The 24,626-nt window shown below is 46.9% G+C and overlaps 1 protein-coding gene across 1 annotated transcript in view; it reads left to right on the forward strand.

Moving 5' to 3' along the window:
- The first annotated feature begins 625 nt into the window (after positions 1–625).
- Positions 626–24,626, forward strand: part of Pld1 (phospholipase D1) — a 171,889-nt gene continuing 147,888 nt past the window's right edge. The window contains 1 exon segment of the mRNA XM_052730200.1: positions 626–789. The gene's annotated coding sequence lies outside the window, so the exon portion shown is untranslated.

A 24,626-nucleotide genomic window follows, 5' to 3' on the forward strand; every position in this document is an offset into this window, starting at 1 on the left:
GGTCCTGATCAGTCATCAGGTTGGCAGCAAGTGCCCTTCTGGATGAACTGTCATCCTGGCCCCTTGAAACAAATCTTTTTCGTAAATGATGAACTGGTGTGACAAAGTTGACTTATATTTGCAGACCTGACTTAGGAAGTCCTTTGACAGGTTTTCCTTGTGAACAGTATTAAGTAATGTGGTTTTAAGTTTCTTCTATATTATGTGAAAATTGAAAGCTAGTGATAGTATGAGTTTTATTCTCAGAAACAATAACGCCATACATCTCTCTTATAAAATGTGAAATTACAGTGCTGTATGGTTTCATGATCAGCACTTATAAAAGTCATTTCATGGCCCCAGTGGAGGGGAGACTGTATTGCCCTTGTTTAACGTGAATCAGCCCTTAATGCGGTGTATGGGGGAGACAAGGGGATGAGAGTTCTCTTTGTTTAAATGTGTGTACGGCTTTTCTTAGGCAACCAGTGCAAAACTGAAGTCTGGGCCTTAGCTCCTTCTCCGCGAGGCTTTTCTTTCACACAGCAGGGTCTATTTAGCATATGGGGTGTGGTTTCGAGTTCATTACCGAAGCTTATAGGCTAAAGTGCTCTGTGGGCGTGGCCGACTTGAATTGCTTTTAGGGAGCCTGCCAAAGCTGAGCCTGGAACAGGACGGCTTTCCCTGTTTATGTGGATTCTTGGGGTAACAGTTTCCCCCCATCTCGACTTTCAACTGCTTTGGACATTAGTTTATAGAAAGGATTCGTTCTTTAGAGCAAAATGGAGCGACTCTATTTGCCAGGGGTCTCAGGTTAGTACGCTTTGAACTTTCTGTTTTGTGTCAGATTTTCTTTCTGTGACGGCAGGGAGATGGTGACCGACAGGAGACAGGAGGAGGCTTGTGCTGTTGCTGCTTTAGAGAAGATCACTTTTGAGTCCCTTGACCCTGTGGGGCTGGACGTTACATTCTTCTGACTAAGATACTTTTCTGTCAATCTAAATGGAGCCAAGAGGAAATAGCATATGTGTGTTGGAGTCGTAATTTAAAGGGTTGTAACTGTTTGTAAGCATTTTTAATTTAATTTAATTTTATTTTGTCATGACTTTCTCTGTGTCCTTCAAGTACAGCTAGGCAGAACTCTGATTTTATGCATAATGGTTTTATTTTAGTTTTTGAGCTAAGCAGTGTGTTGTATTCTAGCAAGCCCTATTTTCTCTCATTCCACTTGCTGGATACAGTTTCCCCTGGGGCCTACTCCTCAGAGTTACAGTGGATCAGATGTCATTTCATTTTTACTCTGGAAACCCTGGTGCTTTTCTAGACGGCCTTATGAAATACCTACAGAACAACTGATGTGGATAGAGCATCCCGGTGGGCTCAGAGCAGACCCAATTTCTCACTGGTTTGCTGTTGTTTTCATTCACAAGTAGCTCCCTAAAATATGAGGTCACCCTAAAAATAAATGACTGTAAAATTGGAGTATGATGTGTAAGACATGAAAGTCGTGTTGATAATAATAAAGAAATGAAGCCAATAAAATTAAGTGCCAAGAGAATAGCTCTCTCAGTTTCCTAAAGTTACAGAGGTAGGGAGCAATTTTGCCTCTGTTCATTCGCCCTGGAGCCATCTGGCATGAGACCACTCTGCAAGAGGGGTTCCATTGGACACTGTTTGAAAGCATGTGCCTTTGGGAACTATGGCTTCTCTGCATTGTATGTGTAAGCATGCTTCGGTTCAAGTGGATGAACTAATGTTTTAAAATATGCTAATATATGCTAATATGTGTCTATCATTGCCTCTCTTCTCTTTGTGTCCCAATGGGACAGGCAGTGGTCAGCATCTTCTATCATCTTTTTCTTTTTATTATTTTTAAAGATGGAGAGAAAAGGGAAGCAGAAATGTGTGTGTGTGTGTGTGTGTGTGTGTGTGTGTGTGTGTGTGTGTGCCTGCCTTTAAGGGGCTAAACTTAAAGACTCTTGCTATTTCTTGTCTATGCTGAAGCTGATGCTGTAAAGTGAAGGCTGTGAGCCATTTCAGATTGTAACCCTGTACTTTACACCCCTCAGACAGTGCCACAGTTACATTATTGTCCCCACCTCACCAGGTACTTCCTTTAACCTCAAATCCACCAGGCAACTTTAGCTTCCTAAAAAGACCAAGATTGCTCTGGCTTTCCTGTACTGCAAGATACACTGTGTGTATGCTCCCACTGCACACGGCCATGCTGTGATACACTGTGTGTATGCTCCCACTGCACACGGCCATGCTGTGATACACTGTGTATGCTCCCACTGCACATGGCCATGCTGTTGTGTAGTTATTAGTTTTTAAATGGAGTGGGGTTCTAGAGAGGGTTTCTCTGTGTAGCCCTGGCTGTCCTGGAATTTATTCTGTAGACCAGGCTGGCTTTGAACTTAGAGATCCGCCTGCCTCTGCCTCCTGAGTGCAGAGATTAAAGGCATGAGACACCATGCCTGGCTACATACTATTAATTTAAATCTTAAAGAGAGCATTTATTAATCTGATTATTGATACCTGGTGATTTTTAAAGAAAAATATCAAAGTCATTTCACTCATTGATGACTTATCTGTGCTGAGTGAGTATGCATAAACCTTCAAGCCTTATCTTATGAGTTCTGGCAATCTCATCTCGTTCTTTTGTACTTCTGAGCTTTCTCATCTAGCAATGAAAACAGAGTAACAAAGTACCTCTGGTTGAAAATAGAAATCAACAAAATGACAACTAACATAATAATAATATAGGGAAAATACCTACAAACCAGATTTTAGGGGCTTTTCTAGAGCATATACACATGAAATTACGTGTATTTTCTCCAAACATAAGGAAGGAGTATGAAGACTATGCAGCGAGTGTTCAATATCTGAAAACCAGGGCTGAACTATCTAAGCGATCTAGACTTGCACCTTACAACAGTCCTGGAGTTCTCATCATCTTGACAGACTGGTCTCGCACACCCTATCTTACTGCATTTTTGGCTCAGGTTAAGCAAACATCAGCATTTGCCTGGTTCTATACCATCGTATCTCAAGTTGAGCTTTGAACTGGTTAATTTTTATCCCACATCTGGTTTCCATTCCCGGTGCTGGAGATGTCCCATGCCCATGAGGCAGTTTATGACCAAGCGATGACCCAGAAGTGTGCAATGCTAGTTTTTCTTTTAGAGTGAATCTAAGTCAAGGTTGGAGACAGTCCACGGGCAAACTATCCCACCTCAAGCCAGCCGCACCGGAAACACTGTGAATCCGATGGCGCCAGAAGGAAAGGCTCGGAGGGGAGACAGGAGTAGCTCGAGCAGCTGTGCTGTTGGAGGGCTTTCTGCTGGCGCATTTCTCTTAATCACGGAATCCCATTCATACTTTAGAGCACTCCCCTTTCCCTCGGCCTTCATCTTTGCTGTACAAGGCCTGGGAGGCTTGATCCACAGCGTGTGGTCCTGTCAGATTTTATTTAGGGACTAGAGTAAACATTGCCATCCTTAACCCCACGGCTCTTGCCCTTCACCCTGCTTGCTCAAGACACTGGCACACATAGGCCTTGTTCTCATACACCAAACATGGAGGAACAGAGCAATCCCATCCACCCAGGGAATTCACTGTTTTCAGAATGACAGTAAGAACTAACTTCCCAGGATCGCAAAAACCGAGAGTCTGTCGGGGCTTAACAAACCACACCCTTACCAGCTCGGAAGAATCCGAAGAAAGCTTGAGCTGATGTGTCCTGGAGTGGTGACAGGAATGGTCACGTAGGAGCAGGAACAGAATGGTCATAGCAATGATAACTGCCACTCAAAAGGCAGTTCCTGGTGTGGCTGCTCTTCTGAGCCTTTCATTCCAATCCCTATCGACTGCTAAAAGCTTGGTTATCTAAATTATCCCCATTTACAGTTAGCCACTGCCCCAGAGAGTCCAGAAAGGCCGAATCAGTCACAGTGTTGTGTCCTAGAGGGAGTTCTGTGCTGGGGGAGACAGGTAGGTTTGCTTTCTTAGAAAATGTTCCCTGCTGTTTATTACTAATGACAAGTGACCATGTAAGTGCTGACATCTGTGCTGATAGTCCCATCAAAGATACCTCATCAGTTAACCGCTGTCACTCAGGAAGGCATGCCCTTCTTGTCCTTTCTCCTCTTAGGTATGTGTGAGTGTGTGCTGTGCCTCCCTCCCTACCCTGTTGGTGACAATGGTGACAACCCAGTGACTAATCAGAGTATAGAGATTATCTGTGGCCAGTAAATAAGGCCAGTGATAGGCTGGGGAGATGGCCAGTTAGGTAAGTGGTTCTCACAAGCCTGAGGACCTTAGCAGTCATGAAGGGAAAGGAAAAAAAAAACCAGACTCAGCCGTGCTCACCTGTGGTCCCAGCACTGGGGTGGCAGACTCGGGAAGATGCCCTGGGTTTGCGGGCCAGCCAGCAGAGCCAAATCAGTTCAGAGAGCAAGTGAGGAAGACACCTGACTTCGCCTCTGGTCTCCAGAAGCTCCCATGCGCATGCTCACCCCACCCCCTCCCCAAACACTGCCTAGCTAGAGGTGGCCAGTTGGTATGAGAATGAGCTCTACTGGATTGCATTCTGTCTTCTACTGACCAAAACTAGTCTTGGAAATTTTTAGACATTTAAGGCTAATGCTATCAAATCACTAAGACTAGGAACTTCTTCCTGTTTAGTTTTCTGCTAAGGATCTGAGTTAGTTGCAGGGATATCTATACACCACTAAATACAAATGAAGGAAGGAACTACGCAAACAAGGAACCACAGCTGACAGTGTTGGCAGAAAGGTATTATCAAGGAAATATATAAATACTAATGACAGCTAATAGTTATAATATTTATGTAGCTGGCTTTCTTTCTTTTTCTTACTCCTTTCTTGCTCCATTCTCTTCTCCCTCCCTCCCATCCTTTCCTCCTTTCCTCTCTTTCCTGGGGTGGCAGTAGTTGACTCCAGGACCTGGAACATGCTAGGCAAGTGCTGCTGCCAAATCATGTCCTCAGCTCTTACCCAGGTGTAGGCGGACTTTTTCCCCACCTGCCAGTTCCCAAATAACATACACAGAGACTTAATATTAGTTGTAAATGCTCAGCCAATAGCTCAGGCTTGTTACTAGCTAACTCTTACATTTAAATTAACCCATATTTCTTATCTATGTTTTGCCCTGTGGCTTGGCACCTTTTCTCAGTATGGCACACCCATCTTGCTTTTCTCTGTGTCTGCTGCACCTCCTTTGACTCTGCCCCTATTTCTTCCCAGTCCTTAGTTTGGTTGTCCCACCTATACTTCCTGCCTGGCTACTGGCTGATCAGCTTTTTATTAACAATAAGAACAACACATTTTCACAGTGTATGGGATTATTCCAAACATCCAGAAGCCTTTTCTTTTTCTTGTTTTAATTATATAATTAACTAATTTTGTAATTGTTGTTGAGATAGGACTGAGACAGGTCTGGCACTTTTGGTGTAGACCACTAGGCTGGCCCTTGTACTCAGAGAGAACCACCTGCCTCTGATACCCAAGTGGTAAGATTGCAGGCAGACGTGAGCATGCCCAGGCAGATGTGAGCATGCCCAGGCAGATATGAGCATGCCCAGGCACAGCAGGGTTTCTGCAAACTTTTCTTTTAATGTCTTTCCTTTTGAGACGAGAGAATAACTGGCAGACATGATCAAATGGCAGCCTAGGCTGGAAGAAATGTTGAGCATGTTTAGTCTGTTCTCACACCCATGGGATATGGACTCAAAGTATTAGGGAGCTCAGCACATAGTGCACGTGTGTGTGTGTGTGTGTGTGTGTGTGTGTGTGTGTGTGTGTGTGTATGTGTGTGTGTGTGTATGCAGTGTAAGCACTTATGAATTAACTAAAATCAGAGCCCAAACTGTCTTTAAGACTATACCATTAGTAATTAACTTTGCCTAGTCAAGACAATGAGTTTTCTTGGTAATAGTTCTGGTTCATAGACGGTACTCATACTCACTCTTGTTAATAGCCCTTCTCCTTGATTCTCTTTATACTTTCTGCATAGAAACACCAAATCCTAAACAGACAAACCCCTGTCACAGTCCTGGCCTTCACCCTCCACTGCACTTGTTCAAACATTCACAGTCTTGCTTATTGTCTTTTGAGTTACGAATTCCAACCCACCTGCTTTGGTTTCCTGGATTGTACTTTTTATTATGGATGCTCAGTAAACTCCTGTGTGGCTTCAAGGCCCCTTTACATTATCCCTTTCTAGGGGCAGACTTCCTGAGTGCTTGGATTGAACAAGTAGAACAAGTGTGTACTACTCCTACATCCAGAACAGTAGTACCTGGGGATTAAAGCTGTCAGGGCCTTCTGTTGAGCTTCGGCACCCCTCACCTTGGCGGATTGTGGATTGACATCCTGAAGGAAGCAACGGACTTTTTTCTGTGGTATAAGGCTAAGCCCAACCTACCACCTTTGCTCAGAGAGATTTAGATACAATTAGCTAGACGTTTGACAACGTGGCCAGATACCAAAGTTCATGATAGAGTTAACTACCAGTGTTTGAATCCATGCTGATGAGCTATAGTCCAAAGTCACGTGTCTGGTTAACTGTCCGACTTGAGCAGCAGCTCATGGAGTATGGACATAGATTGTTGCTTGGTGGATGGATGGAGGGTCCTCTGAGAACAAGTCTGTTACTGAGACAACAAAGGAGACAGTCTCTATCTGAACAAGAGTGGTTCTCAATGACTGTTTGCTGTAATACATAAAATTTTGTTCATGTCTTAGGGCTGGGTAGGTAGATGAGTTGGCCTAGTATGAGGACCTGAGTTTGATCCCTGGAAAAAATACACACACACACACACACACACACACACACACACACACACACACACACACCACTCACACACATACACACACACACACACACACACACACACACACACACACACACAATCACATACCTTGTTCTTATCTTAAATGGATTAATTAGGTGAGTTGGAGAGATGGCTCAGCATTAAGGAGCCCTGGGTGGTCTTCCAGATGATCTGGGTTCAATTCCCAGCACCCACGCACTGGCTTACAACTGTATATAACTCCAATTCTAGGGGGCCTGATGGTCTCTTCTGGCAACTTCAGGCACTGTATACACATGGTGTACAGATATACATGTAGGCAAAATACACATATAGAAAAAAAAACCCAAAATTAAAGTAAATCTTTTAAGAATTAATTAATTTGGGGTCCAACTGGATCACTGTCTATGGAATGAGCCCCATACTAGTGGTGGTGCACATGGATCTCCTACTCTGAGAGCTGACCCTCGAACATGACTATTCTATGAACCCCAAGAACCCCACAGCCCAGCCTCTCTCCCTGAGTTTCACTTGGCCAGTCTCCTCGATGTAGCCTGAGTCTGCCTTCCCAGTCTCTTGGGACAACGCTAAACCCTGGCAAATCCATCTTCTTTTTCCTTCTGTACTGGTGAGTTGGGAAGCTACTTCTGCTCTGAGTGGTCCCCAGAGCAGACTGGGGACTGGCCCAGGTCTGCGGGAATATGGTTGCTGTAGAATTCTGGAGCTAAACTTTCCTCTAGGAAGTGCTCACATGGATGACATGTTGTATTTCCTGATGCCTGCTCACTCTTGAACGTCTCACTGGATGACTCTGAAATACTCACACTGTGGTGGTTGGGGTAAGGATGGCCCCCATAGGCTCATGCTTGCATATTTAGTCATCAGGGAGTGGAAGTACTTGGGAAGGATTAGGAGGTGTGACCTTGTTGGAGGAAGTGCGTCATTGGGGGTGGGCTTTGAGGGCTCAAAAACCCATGCCAAGTCCAGAGTCTTTCTCTCTGCCTGTGGATCAGGAGGTAGCTCTTAGCTACTGCTCCTGCACCATGACTGCCACCGTGCCCCTGACATGATGATAATGGACTAAACCTCTGAAACTGTAAACAAACCCCTAATTATGTGTTTTCTTTATGAGAGTTGCCTTGGTCATAGTGTCTCTTCACAGCAATAGAACAGTGACTAAGACACACTCTATTTTGTCCTCTGGAGCCACAGAGGCAGTATCATACAACCCTAGCTTTTGGACTATTGGAAAGGCCTTTGGTTTATTTCAGCTGAATGGCCCCAGACACTGTCAACTGTACCTTGTAATACTACAGCTTTCAGATATTGATATTCCAGCTTTCAGATATTTCAGTGTGATGGCTCTTCTGGACTATCTGTGGTTTCTTCTTAGCTGTTCCTACTGAATGCCATGTTCCAAGTACAGATGGACTTGAGGCCTGGTTTCTCAGCTGCTTTTCAGGGCTATTGCCTGCATTCTAATTCATCCGTAGTCTCCATCAGCGCTGAAAAAGCAATGCTATTCACACGTGCCACTTTTTATAGTTACAAATTTGAGAGAGAGAGAGAGTCCAGGGAGTGAGTTCATGTCATCAGGCCTGGGGGTAGGTGCCTTTACCTACTGAGCCGTCTTGAACATCCCATTGCGAGGTTTTAGTAGGGTCCATTGCTGGTGTCGTTTGGACGGGAATGTGGGGCTGGTATTGAGACTCACAAGTGTGGTTTCCTCCTGACATTGCCCTGACCTGTAGGCTTACCAGGTCAAGGACTCCTTCTCTGGTTAATGTGTATCTGGGTTGCAGTGGCCTCTGGACTTGGCACTGAATCAGATTCCTTGCCTACGCTCCCCAGCTTTGCTTAGTTTCCTGATGGCCCTTCAACTTCAAGCTTTACTGTGATGCAGTTCCCAGACTGTCTCAGAAGCCAAAGGATGACTCTTGACAGGTTAAGAATGTGGAGAATTAAGGGGCTGAGGAGATCGTTCCATGGGAAAGAGTGTTTGCTGTGCAAGCTAGAAGTCCCGAGTTCAAACCCCAGCACCCATGTAAAAAAATTAGATGTGGCAGCTGGGGCCTGTAATTCTGGTGCCATGGGGAAGAGAGAGAGGAGGGTCACCGGCACTCGCTGGCTGCCAGCGAGAATTTCTTCCTGTATGTTATGCCTTTTCTTTGTTCCAAGAAGCAGTCTTGTAACCAAAAAATAAATGTAATTTATTTTATTAATGCAATTTAAATAAATGCGATTTATTTTTATTAATTTTATTTTATCTTTAAGGCAGGGTTTCATGTAGGTCAGGCTAGCCTCAAACTTGCAATGTAATTGAGGATGACCTTGAACTTCTGATCCTCTTGCTTCTACCTCTCAAGTGCTTGAATTATAGGTATGTGCTACCATACCAGATTTTATGCGGTGCTGGGATCGAACTTGTGCCTCATGCATATGAGGCGGGCACTCTATGTCCTCAGCCTTTTAAAGTGAGAATGAAGAAAATGGTGAGTGGACATGTTCCTTGCAAGGCCTCTGTAGGCGGAGCTCTCAGTTTGTCACTCCACTAAACAGGCGAGCAATGCTGAGCCAGCTGAGCTCAGCCAGGTGTTCCTCTAGCTCCAGACTCATCCTCTCATGGAGAGGCAGCTGCCCTTAGATTTGACACTGAATTTCCTGTCTCCAGGTGACATGCCACTGAACTTTACTGAAAGATATCTCGCTTAAATGCAGTATAAACTGAAGCTCAAGTTAGGCTTACTGTTGCACATGTGTTTATAAATGTGTACTATTCAAAACGGTGGCTGGTGGCGTGACCTTGATAGGAAGCAATTCCTGCAGGTGAGGAAGGTGGTGTGCCTACACCATGAGCTGTCAGTGTGCACAGCTCTGTGTCCCGGAGGGCCTTCCAGAGACGTGTGTGTGTATGTGTGTGTGTGTGTGTGTGTGTGTGTGTGTGTGTGTGTGTGTGCGCGTGCGCGCACGTGCATGCATGTGCACACATGCAAACTCCCACGCCGATGGGGAGGCTGGAGGCCAACTTTGGTCTTGTTCTTTGGGAGTCCTTTGTACTTCATTCTTTTCTCGTTTGAACCAGTCTCTCACTGGGAACTTGGGCTCACCGATTAGGCTCGGCTGGCTGGACAGCAAGCCCCACAGGTCTGCCTGTCCCTGTTTCCCAAGCGCTGGGATTCCAAGCACCCACCTCTGTGCCTGACTACTTACTGGGTGCTGGGGCTCCAGACTGAAGCCAACAAGCACTTTACCAACTGGGCCGTCCCCCTAGTCCCGACATAGTATACTGTTGTTTCATGATGCTTCCAAGACACAGGTCTGCAAATTTCAGAACTGAGTGGAGTTATAGAACTTTCCATAGACACGATGTGGTGTTTTTGGTTTTGATTTCGTTTTGAGACAGGGTCTCTCCCGTGTTATCCAGGCTGGCCTCACACTTGAGCACTCCCTGTGGATAGCTCTCGCTCTGTTGTCAGTTCCTTCCAAAGAAGGTCTCTGGCAGCCAGGCAAGCTGGTTGCAATCTCTCTAGTGCCCACCTCAGTCACTCTTCCTTCTACATCTCTCTCCCTATTTTAAGGAGGAGTGTCAATTTGGAGCTAGTTCAAATCACCTTTTGGAAACTGAAACTGATGCACACATTGCCCCTGGGCAACACCTTGTTAAAATGTGCATTTAGGTTTCTGAGCGTGGCTGAGATCCTGCTTTTATGATGAGTGACTGGGAGGTCCCTGTGCTGCTGGCCCAGGGTGTGAGCATCTGAGTCACTGAGCCTCACTGGCCAGCTTCTCAGGAGACAGGGTTGGTTGGACAGCATGAAAGCTTTCCTTTTCTACTAGACAGGGAGCCTCGTACCTTTACTGACCGCTCTGATTACGTTGGCCAGTTCCTAGTGGCCATGTTCACTGAGTATAAGACGTCTTCCATCCTGTCTGCCACCGAGCAGAAGAATCACACATGTCTGTTAGTAATCTCTGTAAAGCTTGACTTCATCCAAACATGCACATAGTATGAAAACATACCTTTTAGTGTTATCGTGCTGATTAAATGAAATGTTGCACGTAAAACACCTACTAAGTGCTTGCTGAACATTAACAATCTGATGCAATTCAGGAAGCATTTATTGAACACCTACGACATGAGTGGAGTAGCATGTAAAGAGTAAAAGTCAACCATCTAACTTTGCTATGATTTTTGTTTTAATTTGTGTTGTTCTGTTGGGATAGTGTCTCATGTAGCCCAGGCTAGCCTTGAACCTCTAACCCTCTATCCTCTACTTCTAAGTATTAGAATTATAGTTTCGTGCTACCATACTTGGCTGGGGAGTTTTTGGTTGCTTTTTTTTTCTTTTAATTTAAAAATTATATTTACTCTGTGTGTGTGTGTGTGTGTGTGTGTGTGTGTGTGTGTGTGTGTGCGCACATACATGTGCCTGTTATACCACACATGTGGAGATCAGAGGACAAATTATAAAAGTTGGTCCTGTCCTTCCACCATGTTGGTCCTGAGATTCGAACTCAGGTCCTTGGGCTTGGTGATATGCATTTTCTCCCACGGAATCATCTCACCTGCCCTGTTGTGTTTTTTGGAGACCAGCTATGTAGCTCAGGTTAGCCCTGAATTTGTGATCCTCCAATTTCATCCTCCTAAATGAGTTGTAAAATTTGACTCTAAGGTCCGTGCTCTTTCTGTCTATGATGGCTGGCGGTTTCTTAAATTGAGAGGACACATTAAAACAAAGCTGATTGTCGACCAGCTTTAATTGCATGAAACCCGTGGGTTAGAGGACAGTGGACGAAACAATGCCTAGCTTCAGAAAGTTTTAATTAGCATATATGTCAAGTTAACACAATAACATGTTGCACTATTATACTTCCATACATGTGTATAATGTATTTTGATCATATTCAACCCCAGGACTTTCTCTCCTCCCCTCACACGCCTGTTGATCCCCTTCCTCTTCTATACTAGGTCCCAGCTGCTTTCATGCCTTTTGAATCTAACTTTTAAAAACAAAATATCTCTTCCATTTGGCTCCATGAGTTTGAGAGCATTAGCTCCAAATATGGAAGTTAAAAGCTGGTGTTTGTTTCATTCCGATTTGCTTATGAGTGGTCTGCTTGCTCGAGTAAGTTGGGAAAGGATGGCCTGGTCAGGCTCTTCTCTGCTGGATGATTGGTGCACAACTTTTAAGATGGTTAATAAAGGCCCTGCCTTTGCTGAACTAATGTCCCAGCAGCCTCGCAGGCTGCCTCTGTTCCAGCAACCCAACCGCAAAGTCACACATGCACCCTTTGGGAGCTGTGAACCTCTGCTGGTACCCACCTCCGGTACCTTTCTTTGGAACCCTGTCTTAAAAGGAAATGACCACTGATTCGGAATTTTCTTCTTCTTCTTTTTCTAGTCATTGAGACTTATATGATGTTCTTTCTAAACTTTTCATAGTGCGCTGTGTGATAAAGCACCCCGGCATGACTCTGTGCTGGGGAGAACACAGGCTCCGAGCAGCGTCTTCAGCCGCTGGAACTGGAGGCGGTGTTCCTGCAGGCGTTGAAGGTGTTTTGGCAGCATTTAACACTGTCTCCCCCGCACCCCGTGTTCCTCCCCTTCCCGTCTTCGTGTTTTAAGTACTGATTTGTTCTTTTATAAGGAATGTAGAAATGATTCCTCCTGCTGATTGCCCTTCCTTGGGCTCAGAGAAAGTCACCTGCTTTTCCTTTAAATACTGGTGCACACTGCTTGACTTTTTATTATTGCTTATTCTTTTAAATGTTTTTATTGGTATAGAGCTCACTATCCATAAAATTAACCCACTTGAGGTGTATAATTGATAATCTTTAGTATGTTGTCAGAATGGTCTTGGCAAGCACACCTTTTCTCTCTTCTGCTTTCTATGTGTGCCCAAGCCGTTCCATACTACACTTTTGCAGCTTTGTTTTTGAAGACAGGGTCTCATGGAACCAAGGCGAACCTTGAGCTCTGGGTCCTCCTGCCTCTACCTGTGCTGAGATTACCTTTGAGCACCACCATGCCCAGCTCAAACTGTTTGTCAATTTTTTTTTCCTCTTACATAGTTGAGCAGATAACAGAGAACTTTTTTTTAAAAAAATGATTTATAAATTCATTCTATGTGATGAAAATAACATCAGATCAAGAAATTATTTCTATATTGGAATAGTTCTACAAATCGCTATTTGTAAAGGAAAACAAACAAACAGAAAGTATCCAGGAAGGCAGGAAGGAAAACAGATGTGGAGATTGAAGAATCCAGGGTTGCTGGAGATACAGCCAGGGGTGCTGGGAACTGAACTCTGCCTGTGAGCCTAGCCTTTAAAGACTGAGCCATTGCTCCAGCCCAACGAAGAACTTCTAAACTCTCTTAACTTAGGACGTTTCCTTGTTACCTTGTGACTTTTTATTAACTTTCTATCAGTGCCGTTTTCAGGGATGATTAATAGTCTGTCAACTGTGTCTCCAGGTTGGTAAACCTGGCACTTCCTTTACCATATTTCCAATTGTTTCTTCTCTCTGAGGTCACGTTCCACGCCCCATCCTCTTGGCAGACACACCAGAGTTGAACTCTGTGTCTGTGTGTGTGTGTGTGTGTGTGTGTGTGTGTCCACGTGTTTGTCCATGTATGCAGTGTCTAGAGAACAACCTCAGTTGTCACTCATTCCGTAGGTGTGGTACACCTCATTTTGAGGTCTCTCATTGGACCGGAACGGGCAGCACCACGAATCTACCTCCCCAGACTTGGGATTACCAGCTCATGCCTCTATGCTCGGCGTCTTGCATTTGTAACATGAGTTCTGGGGATCAAACTGGAGTCCTCACTTTTGCAAGGCAAGCACTTTGCCAACCGAGGTACCCCGAGTCTGCCACCACAGGCCTAGAACTGGACCCTGCTGACCCCTCTAAGGCATTGCTGGGCACAGCTGGGGCTCATCTGGAAACCATTTTCCCCGGGAGGGATGTGGAAGGCAGAGGAGCTGGTTTTCTACTTAAGCAGAGAATGTTTCTGTATTTGTGAGTGAACATCATTGTTTAGAAGGATAATAAAAAATAGGCAAGTGAAAGTGATGTTTCTTATTCCATAAAATCCCACTTTGAGCAGTCAAAATTTTCTTGCTGAAAACCATTTAGCTGCAAGTCCTCAGGACCAAGACCACCCTGCTGAGGTCATTGGCTATAAGACCCTAGTACCACCTGCCCCTACCCAATGCCTAGCCATAAAGCACCTTCTCTTATGTCCTTAAACCTGCTGTGCTGAGGGAAAGAGAATATTGTGGTCGTAGAAGAGATATTTAGCACTGGGCAGGACTTACTAGCTGACTGATACAGAGAATTAGGGAAAGAGAATTGCTAAGGAGTCCCAAGGTTTTGCTCCATGCAGCTGGGCAGATGACACTTCCAAGTTATTCAGGAAGCGAGCAAAAGAAGAGGAAATGTTTTGTGGCTAGAAGATGAGGAAATCTGTTTTGAGGCTTGGGCTGTGACTTGGTAGAAAGCTTGCCTTGCATAAACGAGGCCATGGCTTCAGTCCCCAGCACCATATGAACTGGGTGTGGTGGCTCAAGCCTCTTACTTGGCAGGTAGAGGGCGGAAGATCAGAGATTCAAGATCATCTTTGGCTACATTTAATTATGTCACAGAATAAAATAGAAAATAACGAAATCTATCTTGGGCATAGTGAGATGAGATAACCTATGGAGTTGGCAGCAGGGAAGTTCACGAGCAGGTAGATGTTAGGACTGACTCTAGGAAACAGAACATGATGGGGCAATTACTTAGGAAAAAGACTTGTCTCAGGGACAATTACTGAGAGTCCAGTGGGTACCAGTAGCTGTCAGCACGGAGATGGCGTCTGTCCATAGGAGTCTGCTGGGGGACACATCAAGTGGAAAGAAATGTACTCTGTGGTAATTTCATTTGGGACCATAGAGGCACCCACCAAAGGGAACACTGGGGTATATTTTCACCACTAAAGTGGAAGACATCAACTGGAGAAGTGTGCAGAGTGATAAAGAATGTCTTTAAGAAAGTCTTGAAGAAACTTAACGTGCAAATGCTCTACAGCACCATTGCAGTTGCTGGAGAGGGAAGAGGAAAACTAGAGCATTGTGGGAATCCAGCTGAGGAAGGGATGTAAGGAGGGCGGAAGCAAGGCTGCCACAATAGAAAGTCTCCATGAGACAAGCATGGGGCGGCAGCCTGCAGATTTTGCAAGTCCAGGTGGCCTTGACCTTTGATGCAAGATGTTTGGTGGAGGGTGAAAGTGGAGAGAGATAAAGTAGAAGGACCAAGGAGACACTTTCTTAGGAGATGGACCTTGAGGGAGGGTCTAGAGAAACATGGTGGAAGGTCTACAGATAAGGGCTTTCCCCAGCCACACTGAGAAGATTTGAGTATGGGCCAAGAGGGCAGATGGTTGCATTGGGTTGGGATTGGACAGGACAATAGGACATACAAGTGGAGGTTTGGGGCAAGAGAGGATGATACAGTTGGCTCCATGAGCAAGAGCACACTGATGGAGAGTCCACAGCTTATTGGATTCTCAGTGTTGCTGGAGTGTTGCTGGGTATCAAGGGCATTCTTAGATAAAAGTGGCCTGCAGAGGTTTACTACCAGATACCATTGTGATTTTCTGGTTTGAGGTGGTGTGTGTGTGTGTGTGTGTGTGTGTGTGTGTGTGTGTGTGTGTGTATGTGTGTATGTTACATCTATCTATATGTATGACTATCTGATGTGTTTGTGACTTCCTCCTCTCGAGCAGTTTGGTTAGGTACAGGTCAGGAGACTAATTTCCACATACCAGGTTTTCATGAGGAGAACGTAAAGGGAATCAGCCCACCAGAATCTGGAGGTAACAGAGAAATCAGTGACCATGAACTTCAGAGGTCAGGATCTGGGTCTCAGGCCGACTGACACAGTGTCACCATAGGCACTTGGAGCCATTGCTCCTTTAGATGAAGAGAATTGAGAAGACTGCTATTTTCCCAGTAGGATTAGCAGGAAAACTCAGTTCAGTATAGACGTGAGAACTGCACCTGTTCTCTGAACTGCTTGGTCCGCGACCTCTAAGCCTTGTTTACACCCATCCATTCCCTGTTTCACCCACAAACTGTGACCAGGGGCTGATAGAAACTAGGGAACCGAGACCTAGACATGGCCTTCCACTTGAAGGAGCTCAGTCTTCTAGAGGGGACAGAGCCAAGCAGAAAGGCATGCATCCATACTCAGAAAGGCATGCATCCATATTCAGAAAGGCATGCATCCATACTCAGAAAGGCATGCATCCATACTCACTCAGAAAGGCATGCATCCATACTCAGAAAGGCATGCATCCATACTCAGAAAGGCATGCATCCATACTCACTCAGAAAGGCATGCATCCATACTCACTCAGAAAGGCATGCATCCATACTCAGAAAGGCATGCATTCATACTCCAAGGACTCACTGGGTTGCCACAGAGGCATTAAAGAAAGGCTTATGACCTTCAGCCAGGCCCCAGGAGGCTTCCTGGAGGAGGAAGCATCAGCTAGGTCCACCCAGATGACTGAGTCTTACCCGACAAAGTGTTTAATTGCCTGAAATCCATACCCCAAACCCATGTTTAAAAAAAGAAGAAAAAAAAGCTAGGCATGGTGGTGCCATCCTGTAACCCCTTGCTGGGGAGGTGGAAGCAGGCAGATTTCTGGGGATTACTGGACACTAAACCTAACCTCTTTGATAAACCCCAGGCCAGAGGGAGACCCTGTTTCAAAGTGAAAAAGAATGGCTCCTGAGGAAAGACACCAAAGGTTGTCCCCTGGCTTCCACATACACAGACATATGTGTGCACATGAACACATATACAAACATACATGCACACAAAAAAGGGGGTCTAAAGAAGGCCAACACCCCCCCCGGGGGGCAGTCTATCCAAAGGCTCTGGACTGCAGAGTGAAGCATGTCTAGACCTGTCCAGCTGAGCAAGGGAATGGATGCTTTTAGAAATGTGACCATGGACTCACAGTAAGAGAGTAGTGTTAGTAGAGGGATCGTCCAGGTAATGAGTGCTTACGTTTTTTTGTTTTGTTTTGTTTCTGTTTTTCGAGATGGGGTTTTTCTGTGTAGCCCTGGCTGTCCTGGAACTCACTCTGCAGACCAGGCTGGCCCCAAACTCACAGAGATCTGCCTAGCTCTGTCTCCTGAGTGCTGGGATTGAAGGTGTGCACCATCACCACCCAACAAGCCTGCTTAAGCTCTAAGGGATGAGGGAAAGCCAGGAAGGATTGGAAACAGTTCTGGGCAGCAGAAATGGCTCCTCCAGAGGTTTGGGAAGGAAGGTGTTCATTGCTCAAGTAAGGTGGGAGAGAGTGAAAAGTGTCATTCGCAGAGACCCCTCTCCACTGTGAAGTAGAAGAAAGGCGTTGGTCATTTACATCCCTTCCACAGTCTGGTGCTCAGCACTTAGCATCTGCTCAGCACACTGTTGCACTGACAGGAAGCTTGGTCCCTCCTTAAAGTGACCAGAAAGCAAAATGGTGCTGCAGTGGGCTGGTGAATACTGACCCTATTTCATTGGTTTGGCTACCTGCCTGCCTGCCTGCCTCCCTGTTGCCCACCTCCCTGCCTCCCTGCCTCCCTGCCTGCCTCCCTCCCTGCCTGCCCTGCCTGCCTGCCTCCCTCCCTTCCTGCCTGCCTGCCTCCCTGCTTGCCTGCCTCCCTCCCTGCCTCCCTGCCTGCCTGCCTGCCTGCCTCCCTCCCTGCCTGCCTGCCTCCCTGCCTGCCTCCCTCCCTGCCTGCCTGCCCCCCTGCCTGCCTGCCTGCAGGCCTGCCTGCCTGCCTCCCTCCCTGCCTGCCTGCCTGCCTCCCTTCCTGCCTGCCCTACCTGCCTACCTCCCTGCCTGCCTGCCCTACCTGCCTGCCTCCCTGCCTGCCTGCCTGCCTGCCTCCCTCCCTGCCTGCCTGCCTCCCTCCCTCCCTGCCTGCCTCCCTCCCTCCCTGCCTCCCTGCCTGCCTGCCTGCCTCCCTCCCTCCCTGCCTCCCTGCCTGCCTGCCTCCCTGCCTGCCTGCCCCCCTGCCTGCCTGCCTGCCTGCCTCCCTCCCTACCTGCCTGCCTCCCTGCCTGCCTCCCTCCCTGCCTGCCTGCCCCCCTGCCTGCCTGCCTCCCTCCCTGCCTGCCTGCCTCCCTGCCTGCCTGCCTGCAGGCCTGCCTGCCTGCCTGCCTGCCTCCCTCCCTGCCTGCCTGCCTCCCTGCCTGCCTGCCTGCAGGCCTGCCTGCCTGCAGGCCTGCCTGCCTGCCTGCCTGCCTCCCTCCCTGCCTGCCTGTCCCCCTGCCTGCCTGCCTGCCTGCCTCCCTCCCTGCCTCCCTGCCTGCCTGCCTGCCTGCCTCCCTCCCTGCCTGCCTGCCTCCCTGCCTGCCTCCCTCCCTGCCTGCCTGCCTCCCTCCCTGCCTGCCTGCCTGCCCTACCTGCCTGCCTCCCTGCCTGCCTGCCCTACCTGCCTGCCTCCCTCCCTGCCTGCCTGCCTGCCTCACTCCCTTCCTCCCTCCCTCCCTCCCTCCCTCCGTGCCTGCCTGCCCTACCTGCCTGCCTCCCTGCCTGCCTGCCCTACCTGCCTGCCTCCCTCCCTGCCTGCCTGCCTGCCTCACTCCCTTCCTCCCTCCCTCCCTCCCTCCCTCCCTCCCTTCCTGCCTGCCCTACCTGCCTGCCTCCCTGCCTGCCTGCCCTACCTGCCTGCCTCCCTCCCTGCCTGCCTGCCTGCCTCACTCCCTTCCTCCCTCCCTCCCTCCATGCCTCCCTCCCTCCCTGCCTGCCTGCCTCCCTGCCTGCCTGCCTGCCTCCCTCCCTCCCTGCCTGCCTGCCTACCTCCCTGCCTGCCTGCCCTACCTGCCTGCCTGCCTCCCTCCCTGCCTGCCTGCCTGCCTTTCATCCTCCCTCCCTTCCTGCCTGCCTGCCTCACTCCCTTCCTCCCTCCCTCCCTCCCTCCCTCCCTCCCTCCCTCCCTCCCTCCCTCCGTGCCTGCCTGCCTCCCTGCCTGCCTGCCTCCCTGCCTGCCTCCCTCCCTCCCTCCCTCCCTGCCTGCCTGCCTCCCTGCCTGCTTCCCTCCCTCCCTCCCTCCTTGCCTGCCTCCCTGCCTGCCTGCCTCCCTGCCTGCCTGCCCCCCTGCCTGCCTGCCCCCCCTGCCTGCCTGCCTTTCATCCTCCCTCCCTTCCTCTGCCTCGGTTTTCTTTCTGTCTCTGTTTGTCTGTCTCCCCCTCCCCGGTCCCCTTCCCTCCCTGCCCCTATTTTTGGAAATAGGGCCTCACTTTGTAGCCTAGACTGTCCTGGAACTCACACTGGAGCTCAGGCTGGCCTTTGACTCACAGCAATCTTTCTGCCGTAGCCTCCCGAATACTGGGAATATGGACTCAGATCCCCACACCTTTCAGCACTTTCTCTTTGTTTCAGGGATGCATCCTGAGCCTCCCTGACCTGTCTGTGAAGAAGGTTGTTCTCAGACTAACTCTGATCCTTAACCTAGTGAGGGACAGTGACACTTCTAGAGTGAGGACTGAACTGGTTCTTTCCAGTGTGCATCCTGTCTACACCCGCTGGGTGGAGTCTGGAAGCTGGACAGATTAAATCAGTTTATCCTGCCTGTCTGGTTGGCTTGCTGACACATTTGCAGAGGTGATTCAAACTTCAGGCTTTGGAAAGAATCCACTCCTGAAACGTGTTTGGGCAGGTAATGTGTGAAGAGGCCGACGTCTGTTCTCTTCTGTTTCTTCTGCGTGACTCTCAGCCTCTGTCTTCTCAGGACATTGAAGGGAGTTGGGCTAAACAAATGCCCAGGTCATTACGTGGGCTGGCTCTAAAGAATACAAGTGTTGCTTACTGTGGCTGACTTAGCAAGCCGTGCTACCATACCTTTGAAAATGTGGGCTCTAGGGGATTAAACTCACATGCTGCAAGGCAAACCCTGTAACTGAATCACCTCCCGACCCTAGGCTAGATTTCCTTTGATAGCGTTTATAAAGTTTGGATGCAAAGACTAAAGAAAGAATAGTAGTGGGCTCAGAGAATCAAACGGGCTACAATCCTGTAGAGATGTCTACCATCAGACGCCCTAAGGGATTCTGGACAGAATTTTGCCTTCTTTCCATCCCAGGCTCCTAGGGCGCTCACAGCACAGTAAGAGTGAAGGAGCCGGGAGCAGGCCACCTCAGTTCAGGAAGGAAGACAGTTTGCTGGACTTGCTTGTTGGAAATGGAATGACAGCTGCGTTGGTGATTTTTCTGTCTGTTTGGCACTGAGTAAGCAGGTCTGTCTGTTGGTTTTAATTTTTCCCTTCATTTGACTGGACTGTTAGTGCCCAATGATTGACATGCTGTCCCTTTGGTGACAGTCATTGCTCACTTCACACTCACCTGTGCTGACGTCAGACTTTGTGTTGGGGACAGGGGGAAGTATTTTATATGCACTATTCCATGAGGTAGGGTTATCCTAGGATGAAAAACAACAACAACAAAGAAACCAAAGCTCAGAGAGCTTAAGCAATATAATATGGTATAATATATGACAGAAAAAGTAATACAGTGTAGTATAAATGAAGTAACATAAAAAGCAATGCAGTATACCGTAAGTGAAGTAATATCAAAAGCAATGCAGTACACCATAAGTGAAATAAAAGGGTACAGTTCCACCACTAACGAGTCAGCCTCGTTGGGAGAGTGCTAGAGTAGCATGTTGGAAGGCCCAGGGTTCTAACTGCAGAATTACATAAGCCTGGCATGGCTCACTCCTGTAATCAAAGCAATCAGGAAGTAGAGGCAGGAGGATCAGAAGTCCAAGGCTGTCCTTCCATACATATGGAGTGCAAGGCGAGTCCTCACGTTGGTTGTGAATAAGCCCAGTAGTGTAAGAATGGATGAGAGGCTGAGGAGAGGCTGGACTCAGTAGATTCAAAGTCTCACCTTTCAATTGACTAGTATTTTTTTTCACTCAGAAAATACTGTTTGCTATGCACTTCTGTGGGGATGATCCAGTTACCCCCCACCCCCTAAGTTCACAGAAGTGGAGGCTTGTCCACACTGACGTACAGGTGCTGCCCAAGAGCTTCACTGTGGAGTGCAGTCAAGGGCACATTACCATTTGCTTTCCAGGAATGAATGCAGGAACGCAGAAAGTCGTCAGGAAGGGCTTAGGAGGTGGCATCAGGCAGACGGCGGGGGTGGGGGGTGTTTTAACGTGAGAGAAAGTACAAGGGTGATGGGAAGACCAAGCCTGCAGGGACAGTGTGATGGATGATGGTACCTCATTCACCCGTTAATCATTACTCAGATCATGAAATAGCCGTGCTTCTCCCGAGAGCCCACCCCACTCCCACCTCAGCCCTAACCCTAGGATGTGTGTTTTGAGCTGCTTTTAGCTGGAGGTTTCACTGTATCTTTATCATTTCTCTATTGACCTCTAGAGTTACTTCTGTGATTGCAACACAATACCTTGTGTATAATCCTACCTCTGAAATCGGAGTGCTGGGATTACAGTTGTGTGCCATCGCACCTTGCTAAAACACAATTTTGCTGTCTTTATTTCCTGTGCTGCATAGTTTTTTGTTGTTTTGTTAAAAAAAAAATACCCCTTACACTTTTTGGGGGGGATTTTTTTTTTTGACAGAGTCTCTGTATTGGACAGCTCAGACTGTCCTGGAATCACTATGTAGACAAATCTGGCCTCAAACTCAGAGAGCTCAGCCTGCTTCTGCCTCCTAAAGACCCCATTTTGGTTCTTTTTTTTGTTTATTTTTGTTCTAAGACGGTCTCGTGGAGCCTGGGACGGACTCCAATGTTCTATATCTCTGAGGGTGATCTTGAACTTCTCGACAGTTTTTTTTGATCTGTGTTTCAGAGCCCATTTGAGTATGCTCTTTTACACCCTCATGGAGGAGATGTTTCATGACTATACCTAGGGAAGACTTGTGGGGCAGTGGGTTGTGGCATCTTTGAGTCCCTAGCTGCCACCACATTACTTCAGTAGGGTTGTGTCAGCTCACATTCTGACAACAGGGAATGAGTTTCGTTTCCCCACGAGTGTGAAGTGGCTGTGGGCTTGCACAAAGCTTCTCAGTGCAAAGGGGAGAAAGGACTCTTGTTTCGGTGTGAACACCGCAGCCAGCAAAGGCTGACTGACCGGAGAGCTAGTTCCCTGCCTCCACTTTCTTGAGATGCTGATATGAACCCAAACCTACCTTCTATTACCTCTGGATCTTTTTTTTTTTCGTATTTATAGAAATTTTTATGTTCTACTCCTCTTTTCTCTCAATCTGGGATGCTTTTTAAATTTAGGAAAAGCTTTAAACTTCAGCCTGAATTGCTCAGCGTTTCCATGGTGATTTCTCTGTTTGTTTGTTTGCTGGCTGATTTTCTGCAGACAGGGCTGTGTTACGTAGCCCAGGCTAGGCTCAGATTGGCGTCACTTCTTCTGCCCCTTTCCCCTGAATGCTGGGATTAGAGGTGCAAGCCCCCGTCCTGGTTGTGGTCTGTGATTTTTGTGTTATGCTAATATCCCTTCTCTCAAGGTCCTATAGCATTTTTTGTATTTTATTTCAAAGATTTAGAATTTTGTTGTGTACATTTAGACTTTAATACTAAAAGCACATGTTGTCTACACAGAGGACTATAATCCAGAAGTGTTTTATGGGAAATCTCAGGGAAAGAACTAATTTTACTTAATATTTCTTTATGAATTGTCAGTTTCGACATCACTTACAGAAGAATCTAATCTCACTAAAGTGTTCCATCATTGTCATAATGAGAAGCTCATATTTACACACTGGATTGGGGATCTTTATTGGTTCCCAGTTGTTTTAATATACATTTATATTCCTCTGGGCTTGTAACAATTATTAATACACACACACACACACACACACACACACACACACACGTGTATTTTAGAAGAAGACACATCTTATCTGCTTATTTTAAAACTTCTGACATGAGATTTAGTATTACCAGGGTCGGTGGGATACTATATGGAATTTGAAATAGTAAATTAACATTGAAAAGCAAACGTTCAAGACCACAATTTTTGAACATCTGGGCTTTTGTTATCTTGTGCCTTCCGTTTGTTTATTCTTTTTGTTGTTCTTAGGTTTTATTAAATGATCATGCCAAACATCCCAGATAAATAAGTTCAACTTTTCATTTATTATCACTGTGTATGCACACACATGTAAGTGTGCTGTGTATATATGGGCACTTGTGGCATGGTACATGGGAAAATGAAGGACAGTCTGTGAAATTGGCCTTTCCATCTGTCTTTATGTGGGTTCCGGGATCTAACTCAGTGGCCAGCCTTTCATGGGAAATGCCTTTACTTGGTGAGCCATCTCTCTGGCCCCTTAAATAAATGAGTTTTACTCTTCATCTCCGCCTCTTTATCCTGCTTAATCTAAGTAGGGTACTTCATGACTGTCTATGTTAGTGTGATGTTATGTCTATGTCTATATATGTCTATGCCGTGATGTTAGTGACTGCACACAATCATATAGGATGTTCCTAGGGTACTCCATGACTGTCTGTGATGTTAGTGACTGCACACAATCATATAGGATGTTCCTAGGGTACTCCATGACTGTGATGTTAGTGACTGCACACAATCATATAGGATGTTTCTCAGATGCTCCCACACCAAACTTGGGTGTTTGTTTGTGTATTTTTCAGGGCTGGGGAGCTTATCCAGGGCCCCAGCTTCCATCCTAAGCATCACATGGAATTGGTCTGGTCGAATATACCTGTAACTCTAGCTCTCAGAAAGTGGAGGCAGGAGGATCAGAAGTTTAAGGTCATCCTCAGCTACATAGTGAGCTTGAAGGGCTCTTGGGCTCCATGAGACCATGCTTCAAAACAAACAAACAAACAAACAAACAAACACAGTAGTACCAACAAAGAAAGCCTCTTAGAGCCTTCCAGTGTCGAGTCCAGTGCACCGCTCTGTGCCGAGTCCAGCTGGACACTGAAGCTTTCCTTATTGTTGTTCTTCTTATCTCTGGCCCTTGACTGAGTATTTTTGCAAAACAGTTACAGCTTATTCCACGATTCTGTGTCTGTGGTGGAAGTGGGCACATGTGTTACTTTAATCTGTTCTGTTCCCGGATGTTGGTGGCAGTGCTTTCTGGGGTTTGGTTGGTTGTTTTTTGTTGTTCTTGAGACGGAATCTCTCCATATAGCCATGGCTGTCCTGAAACTCTTTGTGCAGCCCAGTGCTTCAAACTCACAGAGATACCCCTGCCTCTACCTCCCAAGTGGCAGGATTAAAGACGTGCACCATTACTCTCAGTAACACTGTTTTCTGTAGTGTGCAACACCAGCTCATCCTCAAAATCCAGTCCCTACTGTAACAGGAATTGTTAAACAGTCTTATTTAAAAACAAAACAAAAACCCACAGCCAGATATTGGGATGAAAGCTGAAAGATCAGAGAAACAGAACAAGCCAGCCACGTTCTTACCTCGATGAAATCCTCAGCCTCAAGAGAGTGAGTTCCTATTTCCTCACGCCTTATATACCTTTCTGTGTCCTGCCATATTACTTCCTGGGATTAAAGGTGTGTGTCCTTCCCAAGCAAAGATGTGAGATCTCAAGTCCTAGGATTAAAGGTGTATGCCACCACTGTCTTGCCTCTATGTCTAATCTAGTGGCTGGCCCTGTCCTCTGATCCCCAGACAAGTTTATTAGGGTACACAATATATTGGGGTACATAATACATCACCACACCTTACTGCCATTTCCCGTGCTTGGGCAGAGTCTCATAGTTCTTGGAAGGGCTCATGGCACAGGACAAAGCTCG

This window comes from Peromyscus californicus, unplaced genomic scaffold (genome assembly GCF_007827085.1).
Source record: "Peromyscus californicus insignis strain IS unplaced genomic scaffold, ASM782708v3 Scaffold_9__1_contigs__length_137607984, whole genome shotgun sequence".
Taxonomy (NCBI): Eukaryota; Metazoa; Chordata; class Mammalia; order Rodentia; family Cricetidae; genus Peromyscus; species Peromyscus californicus.